This window comes from Chlorocebus sabaeus, chromosome 27, assembly GCF_047675955.1.
Source record: "Chlorocebus sabaeus isolate Y175 chromosome 27, mChlSab1.0.hap1, whole genome shotgun sequence".
NCBI lineage: Eukaryota > Metazoa > Chordata > Mammalia > Primates > Cercopithecidae > Chlorocebus > Chlorocebus sabaeus.
In genome coordinates this window covers 9,718,424-9,731,492 of record NC_132930.1, presented here as the reverse complement: position 1 = coordinate 9,731,492, position 13,069 = coordinate 9,718,424, and the positions used below count along the sequence as shown (strand labels likewise).

The 13,069-nt window shown below is 41.1% G+C and overlaps 1 protein-coding gene across 13 annotated transcripts in view; it reads right to left on the bottom strand.

The window, feature by feature from the left end:
* Positions 1-13,069, bottom strand: part of APBB2 (amyloid beta precursor protein binding family B member 2) — a 411,855-nt gene that overhangs the window by 213,976 nt on the left and 184,810 nt on the right. The window contains exon 2 of one of the 13 annotated variants that reach the window (XM_073012451.1): positions 1,360-1,457. The exons of the other annotated variants lie outside the window; for them this stretch is intronic. The gene's annotated coding sequence lies outside the window, so the exon portion shown is untranslated. The remainder of the gene's footprint in view (positions 1-1,359; positions 1,458-13,069) is intronic. 13 annotated transcript variants of the gene reach the window in all.

Below are 13,069 nucleotides of genomic sequence, written 5' to 3'. Positions count from 1 at the left end.
TGCCTCTGCAGAACTCCTAGGAAACTATCAGACAATTGCATTTATCTCAAATATTGTTTGCGCTGTTAGTGATTTATTCTATATGTCTCTTGCTAGGAAGAAAGAAAGGTTTCTTAGACTAGAAGAGAATAAAATTCATCAGCAAGAATTCCTAAGGTTTCAGATTTCTCAGTCTATGAGGAGTGACTTCTTTCTTATCTGATCCTTTTGCCCTCCACAGAGACTTTGATTATCTCTACCTCAGCAGCAGATCAACTAAAGCACAGCTCCTAAAATTCCTGAAATTGTATTCTGACAATTCCCTCTTCCTCCCCCAGGCAAAACAGGGATCTTCACAGGAGAGGAGGGCAAGAATTTCCCTGTTTGGGAGCTTAGAGGTATCTCTCCATCACCAAATACTTAGGTTGGGCAATTTTACTAAGTTACTCATTCTAGAGTCCCTATGCTTCCAGGAAGCAAGGCAACATCCATTCTCCACTCCAGACCATGGCCATTTTTATACAGAATGACCATGTGGCCCATAAGAGAGTCAAGGGCTGTAACCCCAAGGGTTAGGATCTTGGGCCCCATTCTTTAAAGTTACTATCTATAAGGCTTCCTTCTTACCCAGCACCCCACCTTAGTTCTTAGGCCTCATTTTACAGAAACAGAGAATGTCGTGTGGTTTTTCCTTTTGCCAAATTTCCTTTTCCTCTACCCAATCCACTGGAAGGTTTCTGCCTTTTAAACAATACTCTTGACAATTAAATTTTTTAAAAATTGTTTCTTTATTACTGTTTGACTGCAACTATTATACCATTCTATGGGAAACATTATGTTTCAATTTATAATTTAACTTCACTCAAGAGTAGCATTTCATATGAGAAGGGCCTACCTGAAACCTACATTAAGTTTTTCCTGAGACACATATCCAGAGCATAGATACATGAAAGTTATTTTTTGACTCTTAGGTATTTAGAGTGACATCACGAGAAAGTACAAATCTGCTGGCTTCCTAAAAGGCATAGCAAAAAATTTCTATGAGGCTGCTTTATGATGCTAGGTACTATTATACATTCTAGCAATGTTATTAGGGAGATATTTTTATTTACTTTGTTTATAACCATACATATTTTCAGAAAGAATACTATCAGAATTTCTATGTGATTTTTAATATTTAAGTAGCTTTTATATCCTGGATATACAGATGAAGACTTCTAGCCACAGCCAGGTGTTGTGGATCATGACTGTAATGCCAGTACTTTGGGAGGCTGAGGTGAGCAGATCACCTGAGGTCAGGAGTTCGAGACCAGCCTGACCAACATGCAGAAACCCCGTCTCTACTAAAAATACAAAATAAGAAGGGCAGATTGCACATGCCTGTAATCCCAGCTACTCAGGAGGGTGAGGCAGGAGAATCGCTTGAACTTGGGAGGTAGAGGTTGCAGTGAGCCGAGATTGTGCCATTGCATTCCAGCCTGGGCAACAAGAGCAAAACTCCGTCTCAAAAAACAAAACAAAACAAAACAAAAAAGACTTCTAGCCACATTTTCACAGTCTTTGGTATCCCATTACCCTCTCAGGCGTCATGTAACTCTTTTGCTAGAAATAATGGAAGGCAGGCAGGAGTGGGAAGAGGCTGAATGGAAAAGGACCATCCAATACAAACTGGATGAACAAATGCAGCTCTGTATATGCCATATTTATTGGTTTGTTTATTTACTTATTTATTACTTTTGAGGCAGGGTTGGTTATTTATTTATCATTACTTTTGAGATAGGCTCTTGCTCTGTCACCCAGGCTGGAATACAAGTGGCAGGAACATGCCTCACTGCAGCCTCAACCTCCTAGGCTCAAGTGATCCTCCTACCTCAGCCTCATAAGTAGCTGAGACCACAGGCGTACACACCATACCTGGTTAATTTTTTGACTTTTTGTAGAGACAGGGGTCTCACTTGGTTGCCCATGCTGGTCTCAAATTCCTGGGTTCAAGTAATCCTCCCACCTCAGCCTCCCAAAGTACTGGGGTACAGGCATGAACCACCAGGCCCAGCCTGTATATATTGTTTTCATATATCAAAACCTGAACACAATTTGAGTAATATCTTAGATATTAAATAATGGTATCATGTGGAGGCAAAAGTAAAAGTTCAATCCTACAGCTAAGGCAGCCAAGCTAATCCCATGAACTATAGAATTCCTCCAGGAGTTACATATTAGCTGGGAAGTCCTTGGGCCCAAAAGGGTCATGAAATAGCTAGAGGTTAGCAAAATCCTAGAAAGATCAAGGCTGCAAGAAAGCAGCCCCAAGTGAGAGGCAGTGCTGTAAGGGTTAAGAGCAAAGATCTCATGGTCAAAGAGAGAAAGGCTCAAGACCTATCCGAGCTACTTACTAGTTAAAAATGGGGACAATAATAGTACCTGGTTTACATGACAAGTAAAATGAGCAATGCCTACAGAGAATTTATAACAATAAATGTGAGCTCCAGTCACCACTTTGTACCCAAGTAATATAGCGCAGGGCTGCCTGCCAGGGCCCCCAGATTACGCCCTACTCTTATTGGTCTGAGTGATTAAAACGGTCTTGTTGAGAGACACACTGGGAGGAAAGAGACCAAGAAGGAACAAAGAAGTTGGGTCTATGAGGGTTTAATTATGAAAAAAAAATATACATTCCTCAGGTTTAAGAGGATAGAGGTTTGTGTTTCTCTTTAAATAAAAGAAAATCTTACAATGTTTCTTTAAACCTTCTAATATTTAACTGTTTTCTTTGGAATCAAAAGGCCTAAGAAATAAGACCAAACTCTTTAACACAACCGACAAGTTACTTAAACTCCCAATTTCTTTGCTGTAAAATGAAATTATAATAGTATCTACACCTCATTGAGTTTTGCTGGGGACTAAAACAGATGACTGTCAAACCTTTGACATAATGGCTGGCATACTGTAAGAGCTCAATACATGTTAGGGATTATTATGATCTTATAGCTCCCTCTTTCCCTGCACACTTTTATTTCTGACCACCATACCTCAAGCCACCACTGACTGAGCACTTTCTTCTTGCTGGGTACTGTGCTAGGAATTGGAAAACCAAGGAACATAAAGTCCCCACCTCTAAGTGCTTTCAGACTTGTAGAAGAAAAATACACAATAAAGTCACAGAAATCACCCAGTGTGGCGGGTGGCAGGTGCGGAGGAATAAATGGGCTACTCACCTAGGGTTGGAGAGGATCTTCAGGGAAAGGAGGATTATTATCAAGGGAGCCTGAACAAATCAAGACGTGAAAGGAGACGCGTTATGATGGAGGGGACGGGCAAAGGCAGGGATTCTTCTCAAGCATGCTCTAACACTTTGGACCTGACCCTGAGGCAACAGCAGGAAGAATGAATGGAAGGCTGACGTGTACATTCTGTGTGTGTGTGTGGTGTATCTGTGTATATGTTGGGCCTTTTTCCTCTAGCATATTCTTCAAGCAGGCAATGACTATGATGAAAAGACATTAAAGAAGTAATGTAAACCAGGCAATTAAAACATCAGTGGTCATCAGAGAAACAGTGGAAAGAGGTACACAGACAGTGTCTCCTGAATCAGCCAAAGAGGTAGGCTGGCCCCATTTTTAGGCTCATTCTCTGGCCTTCGACTCTGCCATTTACCAAAGGGAAGCAGGAGCAGTTGGGAGGCTCTTTGTAATAGTCCAGTCAAGGAAGTGGGAGAGGACAAGGTAGTCCCAAGAGACTTAGGTATGGCGGTGAAAGTCTTACTCTCCCACTACTGCAGTTCCAGCTCTGGTCATCCCTTGACCAGGGTAGAAAGATAAGGTTCCCATTAGCCACTTGGATTCAGAGGTGAGGACTGAAGAGTCTGGTGAATTGAGTAATTAGAAAGACACTGGTGACTTCTATCATATCAGCTTCAGGAGAATGGCAGAGGTGGGCAGAGAGTGAGCTTTATTCAAGGAGCTTCACTAAGAACACAGTTCGGGGACACAGGACAGTAGCTGGAGGATGACCCAGGGTTACGGGGAGGACTTTTTACTTTTGAAGATGAGATTCTACCATTGTTTAAAGGCTGTAAAAGCAGAAGGCAACAAAGAGAGGAAAAGTGGAAACACGAAAGAGGAACAGAATAGTAAGGTAGAAACCAGGTGATGAGCGAAGGGACAAGAGCGGACTGGAAACAGTCAGCCCTGCCCAAGATAAGGGACACTTCACGCTAGGAGGGAAGAGAGGCAGTAAGGACAAGGACACGTATGTCACTATAGTGACACAAAACTGAGCAAAAGCGAAACTGACCGACTTAATTTTACCTATGAAGAGAAAGTTTTCCCAGAGAGGAAACGGTCTAGGGGTATGGTGTAGCAGGGAACTTAAAAAGGTGATGAAGGTGTCAAATGTGTTGAGATGTACAGATGAGGGTGTGCCCTGGGATCTGGCCTGGAGAAAGCAGGAAATGAGGGGACTGCACGGTAGAAAGGGTAAAGAAGTGGGAGAAAAGGAAAAGGTCAGGGTCAGAGGTCCCAGGAAGGTAAAGGTATTGCACACAGTGCAAAAACCCAAGGAGGTGGCAGTCTTACACTACCGAAGCCATTAAAAGGGGAAGGAGAGGGGAGAACAGCAGCATAAGCAGCTGGCAGAGGCAGCAGAAAGGAAAGAGAGAAAGAAAAAGACAGAAAGTCAGAGAAAGAGAGAGGAAGAAACAGAAACACAAGGATACAGAGAGAGGAAGAGACAGAGGCAAGGAATTGAAGAGACAGAGTGGGGAAAGACAGAAAGAGAGAGACAGAGGAAGAGACAGAGAGACAGAAAGTCAAAGAGAGAAGGAAACTGAGGAAGAGACAAGGAATCAAAGAGAGAGAGATAGAAGTAGTAAAGAAAAAAAAGTGTACCCTATTCCTTTAAAAGCTAGGGTTAATTTAAAACCTATAATTGATAACTGAAGGTCTTCTCTGTAACCCTATAACACTCTAATACCACCTTGTTGTCAGTGTAAACAAGAGCGTAGCCTGAAAGCACTGAGGCCACTGACAACCCATAGCCTTCCTATCAAAAATCCTTAACCCCCCCAGGGTTTCCTAACAGGGGATCTAAATTTTGACTAATTACCATACAAAGGTCCAACCAGATCTAGGAGGAACTCCCTTCAGGACAGGACTATAGATGGTTCCTCCCAGGGGATTAAGGAAAAAGACACAATGGGTATTCAGTAAGTGATAAGGGAACTCTTGTAAAAGCAGAGTTAGGAAAATTGCCTAATAATTGGTCTGCTCAAACGTGCCAGCTGTTTGCACTCAGCCAAACCTTAAAGTACTTACAGAATCAGGAAGGAGCCACCTGTATCAATTCTAAGTTAATATGGACTGAACGAGATCTTATTAATAGCAAAGAATAATTGAAGTCCCAAACCTACAAAGTTTTCAACAAAAGTAAACTTTGCTAAAAGTTAACAGTGTAACATGTATTATCCTACTACCACATGCTCTCAAAGGATTTCTCAGACAGTTTGCAAGAAATAACGAAATCTATCCTTACGCTGCAATCCCAAATAGACTCTTTGGCAGCAGTGACTCTCCAAAACTCCCGAGGCCTAGACTTCCTCACTGCTGAGAAAGGAGGACTCTGCATCTTCTTAGGGGAAGAGTGTTGTTTTTACACTAACAAGTCAGGGATAGTAAGAGATGCCACCTGGCGTTTACAGGAAAAGGCTTCTGAAATCCCACAACGCCTTTCAAACTCTTATACCAACCTCTGGAGTTAAGCAACATGGCTTCTCCCCTTTCTAGGTTCCATGACAGCCATCTTGCTATTCCTCACCTTCAGGCCCTGTATTTTTAACCTCCTTGTCAAATTTGTTTCCTCTAGGATCACGGCCATCAAGCTACAGATGGTCTTACAAATGGAACCCCGAATGAGCTCAACTAACAACTTCTACCAAGGACCCCTGGACCGACCTGCTGGCCCTTTCACTGGCCTAAAGAATTCCCCTCTGGAGAACACCACAACTGCAGGGCCCTTTCTTTGTCCCCATCCAGCAGCAAGTAGCTAGAGCGGTCGATGCCCAATTCCCAACAGCAGTTGGGGTGTCCTGTTTAGAGGGGGGCTTGAGAGGTGAAGCCAGCTGGACTTCTTGGGTTGAGTGGGGACTTGGAGAACATTTCTGTCTAGCTAAAGGATTGTAAATGCACCAATCAGTGCTCTGTGTCTAGCTAAAGGACTGTAAATGCACCAATCATAACTCTGTAAAAATGCACCAGTCAGCACTCTGTGTCTAGCTACAGGATTGTAAATGCACCAATCAGCACTCTGTAAAAACACATCAATCAGCGCTCTGTGTCTAGCTACAGGATTGTAAACAAAACAATCAGCACTCTGTAAAATGAACCATTCAGTGCTCTATAAAATGGACCAATCAGCAGGACATGGGCGGGGCCAAATAAGGGAATAAAAGCTGGCCACCAGAGCCAGCAGTGGCAACCCACTCAGGTCCCCTTTCACCCTGTGGAAGTTTTGTTCTTTTGCTCTTCACAATAAATATTGCTGCTGCTTACTCTTTGGGTCTGCTCTACCTTTATGAGCTGTAACACTCACCATGAGGGTCTGCAGCTTCATTCCTGAAGTCAGTGAGACCACAAATCCACGGGGAGGAACAAACAACTCAGGATGCATCACCTTTAAGAGCCGTAACACTTACTGTGAAGGTCTGCAACTTCACTCCTGAAGTCAGCGAGACCATGAACCCACCAGAAGGAAGAAACTCCAGACACATCTGAACATCTGAAGGAACAAACTCTGGACACACCATCTTTAAGAGCTGTAACACTCACCATGAGGGTCTGCAGCTTCATTCTTGAAGTCAGTGAGACCAAGAACCCACCGGAAGGAATATAAATTCCAGACACAGAGGAACAGATGTCAAGGGAATGAGGAAATGTTCTCAACCCTGGCCACATGGAAAAGCCACCTGGGGGGGCTTTTAAATAGTATAGATGCCTAGGCCCCACCTACAAAGATACTTCCAAGATTCTGATTCAGTTACTCTGGGATTGGGCACAGTTAGGGCATTAAAACGTTCTTGGGGTGATTCTCATCTGTGGCCAAGATGGAGAACCATTGGAATAGGAAGTGTGAGATCTGGGAAGAATAAAATGATGTACATGGAGTTAATTATTTCAGAGGCACATGGAATGCTCTCATCGCATACACCATCTTCCTTGTCCTTCCACACATTCTCAGCATCCTTCCCTCCCTCCAGCAAATTCCTACTCATCTTTGAAGATTCAGAAAAGATGTCACCTCTTTATGAAGCCTTCTCTTGTCCCTCTGGAGTCTCCTCCTCCCAATTCTCACACCTTCGTAAATGCATCTCTATTACAGCATCATTCATGCTGTTTTACTATTAACCTGTTTGAGTTTCCCACTAGACTGTGACCTCCACCAACCAGCACAGAAGCCTAGCCCACAGTAAGCAGTCATAAACATTTGAAGAATAAATCCTCGAGTAAAATGGGAAAGGCAAGTGTTTCATTAACATCTCAAGAAATGTTGACATCAAATGTCTACGCAGAATTTCTGAGAGTTTCTTATTAAACACTGAAAGGAAACCACTGTTATTAATAGTTAAGTCAACAGGAAATTCATCTTTCCTTTCCTTGAAAAAGGGACTCATATCAGACAGGGAAAGGGCGATCAATGGTTAGTTAGTTATCTCAGCTTTTACCCCACGTAGCATCTGAGCAAGAGTTAAAATAAAATCCTTTAATATAATGCATAGACCAATTTATCTTGCTCCTCAGTCTTGGCTCAAATAAATTCTTACTCAACTCTATCATGACTTCCAAAAGAACAAGGACTATTTAGAGTCAAAGGCATATGTTTTGTAACCTTGGGCAGAATGGGGTACTTCCCTGTCAAACATGACTGTTCATCAGTTGCAATCCTATCAGCTCAAAGTTCTCCATTTTTTGATCTGAAAAGCATCGGGCATATTGTTAAATACGGGGGCATGAGTTAGCAGTTCTTGCATATTTCCTCAGTAGATAAGAAGTTGCAGACTTCTATGATTAGATCCTATGTCTATGTCTTCTTCTAAATTGCAAATGCCTTGAGGAAAGTGACTATCCCATTCATTTTTTAAAATAACAGCTTTATTGAGATATAATTTATATACTATATCTAGAAAACCCCACAGATTCAGCCCAAAAGCTCCTTCAGCTCATAAACAACTTAAGCAAAGTTTCAGGATACAAAATCAGTGTACAAAAATCACTAGCATCCTTATCCACTAACAGCAGCCAAGCAGAGAGCCAAATCAGAAAGGCAATCCCATTCACAATTGCCACAAAAAGAATAAAACACCTAGGAATACAGCTAACCAGGGAGGTGAAAGATCTCTACAATGAGAATTACGAAACACGGCTCAAAGAAATCAAAGACACAAACAAACGGAAAAACATCCCATGCTCATGGGTAGGAAGAATTAGTATCATTAAAATGGCTACTCTGCCCAAAGCAATTTACAGATTCAATACTATTCCTATCAAACTATCAACATTCTTCACAGAGCTAAAGAAAATTATTTCAAAATTCATATGGAACCAAGAAAAAGAGTCAGATTAACCAAGGCAATCCCAAGCAAAAAGAACAAAGCTGGAAGCGTCATGTTACTCAACTTCAAATGATACTACAGGGCTTCAGTACTCAAACCAGCATGGTACTGGTACAAAAACAGGAATATAGACCAATGGGACAGAATAGAGAGCCCGGAAATAAAGCCATTTTCATCTATGACCATCTGATCTTCAACAAAGCTGACAAAAAACAGCAATGGGGAAAAGACTCCCTATTCAATAAATTGTACTGAAATAACTGGCTAGCCATACGCAAAAGATTGAAGCTGGACCCTTTCCTTATTGTGTATACAAAAATCAACTCAAGATGAATTAAAGACTTAAATGTAAAACCCCAAACTATAAAAAAGCCTGGACGACAGCCTAAGCAGTACCATCCTGCACAAAGGAATGGGTCAAGATTTCATGACAAAGACACCAAAAGCAATCACAGCAAAAGCAAAAATTGACAAGTAGGATCTAATTAAACTCATGAGCTTCTGCATAGCAAAAGAAACTATCAACAGAGTAAACAGACAACCTACAGAATGGGAGAAAAAATCTTCAAACTATGCATCTGACAAAGGTCTAATATCCAGCACTTACTGAGGGAAGAAATTAAAGAAAGAAAGAAAAATAAAATTAAAAAGAGAAAAACAAGCTTTCTATATTAGGGTGACTCATCCCAAAGGCAGAAACAGGCAAAGCCTGGACCCAGGTGAAGTCTCAATATTATCTAAGAAGCCAGAGCTCAAAGGGAATGTGCTCTGGAGACTCTCCCAGCACTCCCTCAACATAAGGAGAAGAAATCAAATTTTCCATTCCTCTACGAGTAAACTTTATAGTTTATAGATTTCTGTTTTCTAGTAACTTTGAGTATTCTGTTGAGTATTCTAAGCAGCACAGTGAAGATTGCAAGACATGCCTAAGCAGGCCTGGGCTGCAGTCATCTAGGCACCATAGCGAAGGTTAAAAGATAAGCCTGTGCAAGGCACTAGAGCAAGCCTCGATAACAGCCATCTGGACCACACAGGAAGAGTCACATGTAATCCTGAGTTATGAACCAGTCACAATTTAATTAACTGCCTTTGTTCCGCCTCTGTATCTTTGCTGTCATGCCACTATGATTTGTACCACTGTAAACTTGTTTCAGGCTAGCCCACCCCCTTTTAGAAGTGTGTCTAAAATTCTAGTGCTGTCTTTGTTCCAGACCCAGTTTTTGGATGTTAATCCGCTAGGTCTGAGTGCACTCAATAAAAATCCTCCTGTTTTACCATGGTCTCTCTGGTCCTCCTTCATTCCCACAACACTAAAAGGAACTTAATTAAACAAATTTATAAGAGAAAAACAAACAAGTCCATTAAAAAGCGAGCAAAGGACATAAACAGACACTTCTGAAAAGAAGACATACATTTGGCCAACAAGCATATGAAAAAAAGCTCAATATCACTGATCATTAAAGAAATGCAAATCAAATCAGAATGGCTATTACTAAAAAGTCAAAAAATCATAGATGCTGGCAAGGTCACGGAGAAAAGGGAACACTTATACACTGTTAGTGGGAGTGTAAATTAGTTCAACTGTTGTGGAAAGCAGTGTGGCAATTTCTCAAAAAGCTAAAAGCAGAACTACCATTCAACCTAGGAATCCCATTACTGGGTACATACCCAGAGGAATATAAATCATGCTATCATAAACACACATACACATGAATGTTCACCGCAGCACTATTCACAACAGCAAAGACATGGAATCAACCCATATGTCCATTAATGACAAACTGGATAAAGAAAATGTGGGCCAGTCATGGTGGCTCATGCTGTAATCCTAGCACTTTGGGAGGCTGAGGTGGGTGGATCATCTCAGATCAGGAGTTCGAGACCAGCCTGGCCAACATGGTGAAACCCTGTCTCCACTAAAAATACAAAAATTAGCTGGGTGTGGTGGCAGACACCTATAATACCAGCTTCTTGGGAGGCTGAGAGGCTGAAGCCAGAGAATCGCTTGAAGCCAGGTGGGTGAGGGTTGGGAGTTGGGGGGTGGAGGTTGCAGTGAGCCAAGATCATGCCACTTCACTCCAGCCTGGGCAAAAGAGCAAGACTCCAACTCCAAAAAAAAAAAAAAGAAGAAGAAGAAAAAAAGAAAAAAAAGAAAATGTGGTACATATATACCATGGAATACTACACCATCATTAAAAAAAAGCACAAGATAATGTCTTTTGCAGGAACATGGATGGAGCTGGAGGTTATTATCCTTAGAAAACTAATGCAGGAACAGAAAATCAAATAACACGTTTTCTCTTACAAGTGGGGGCTAAATGATAAGAACTTGCAAACACAAAGAAGGAAACAACAGATACTAGAGTGTGGAGTGTGGGAGGAGGGAGAGGAGCATAAAAGATAACTATCGGGTACTGAGCTTAATACCCAGGTGATGAAATAATCTGAACAACAAACCCCCGTGACATGTGTTTACCTATGTAACAAACCTTCACATGTACCCCTGAACCTAAAATAAACGTTAAAAAATTTTTATGTCATACATTTATATACCATATTTTAAAGTACACAATTCAGTGCTATTTAGTATACTCACAGAGTTGTGCATCCATTAATACTATCTAATTCAAGAACATTTTTATCACCCAAAAAGAAATCCTGTACTGATTAACAGTCACGCCCCATTCGTTCCTCCCTCCAACCCCTGCAAACACTACTTTGTTTATGTGAACTTGGTGATGACAGACATTTCATACAAACAGAATAATATAATATGAGATCTTTTGTTACTGGCTTCTCTCATTTACTGTATCTTCAAGGTTCATCCATGTTGTAGCATGTATCAGTACTTCATTCCTTTTTATGGCTGGACAGTATTCCATTGTATGGACATACCACTTTTTATTTGTTCATTAGTTAACGGACATTTGGGTTGTTTTCACTTTTTAGCTATTATGAGTTAACACTCATATACAAGTTTTTTTTTGTATGGGCATGTAAAACTGACCCAATAGTCCCACAGATAGCTTTTTTTGATAAACATAGAAATTGACCCTTCTGGTCTTAAAAGAAATTTATATTTGTTTTATCTGAGGTCCTTCATCCAGAAATGATCTTCAGGTCTCTCAGAAAAAAAAAGTACCAAATAACTGAAACTCACCAGATCACTGCATCCAGACTGCTGGACCCCTCATTCATCCTAACTGCTCCCTTGCTCCTACCTAGATCCTGTTTGGTACACTTTGCTACATTTCTTCCCTGCTATATAAACCCTTAGTTTTAGTTGGTCAGGGAGATGGATTTGAGACTGAGCTCCTTTCCTGTCTTCTCAGCTGGAGCACCCGATTAAAGCCTTCTTCCTTAGCAATACCCATCCTCTCAGTGATCTAACTTTCTGTCCAGTGAGCAGCAGGACCTAGATTGAACCCCTGGTGTTTCAGCAGCACGTTTTCAATTGTCTTGAGTGTGTACTCAGGAGTGGAACTGCTGAGTATAGTAACTTGCATTTGTATGTACACACACACACACACACACTGTTTTATATTTTTATAAACATATCACATTATGTATATATATATTTAACATTTTCAGGAACTTCCAGACTGACTTAGTACAAAAGCCACTGTACCATTTTCCATTCCCACCAACAGTGTATAAGGGTTCTAAATTATCCACATCCTTGTCAACACTTGTTACTGTCTCTTTTTTACTATAGCCATCCTAGTTGGTGTGAAACGATATTTCACTGGGGCTGTGCTTTTCATTTCCCTTTCATTTTCCAGAACTTCCAGTTCCTTTTATTATAAAGTCTAGCATGTAAGAAGACACAATAAATGTTTTTTGACTCCTTAATTCATTTCCTCATTCATTCATTAAATATTTACCAAGAGCCTACTATGTACCAGGCACTCTCCTAAAGGCCAAGAACACAGCAGTGAACAAAATAAGCAAAACTAAATGAAGAACGAATAAGCAAAATACCAGTAACAACGAGCGTTAGTTTTTAGCACAAAGGTGGTTCTCTTGGATTCCTGACAGGTGGATGGGGCCCCCCAGTGATTTTGCCATCCCCTCCACATCTATTCATCATGCTATGTTGTGTGTGACTTACGAAGCTCCAACATCAATTCAAGAGGATCGATTCCTATTCCAGAGGTGGGTATAACTTCAGATTTAAGAGTGTGACAAGAGCTAATATTACTGCTGTCGTTGCTCTCCTGCATGCACGATGAAGAAACATCTATTATAGCCTGGCATGTGTTTCCTCCTTTTCTGTTAAAAGCCTCACAAATTTTCTTGGGGACTCAGCCTTCCCCTACACCCATTCAATCATTCAATAGATATTTTTTGTTCACTACATCATGCCAGATATGCTTATAAGTGCTGAGGATATAGCAGTGAACAAAACCAACAAAGTAAAGATACCTATAGAGCATAAACTCTAGGGGTTAGGCCCATGTGTTTCAGGCAGAGATGATTGTACCCCTT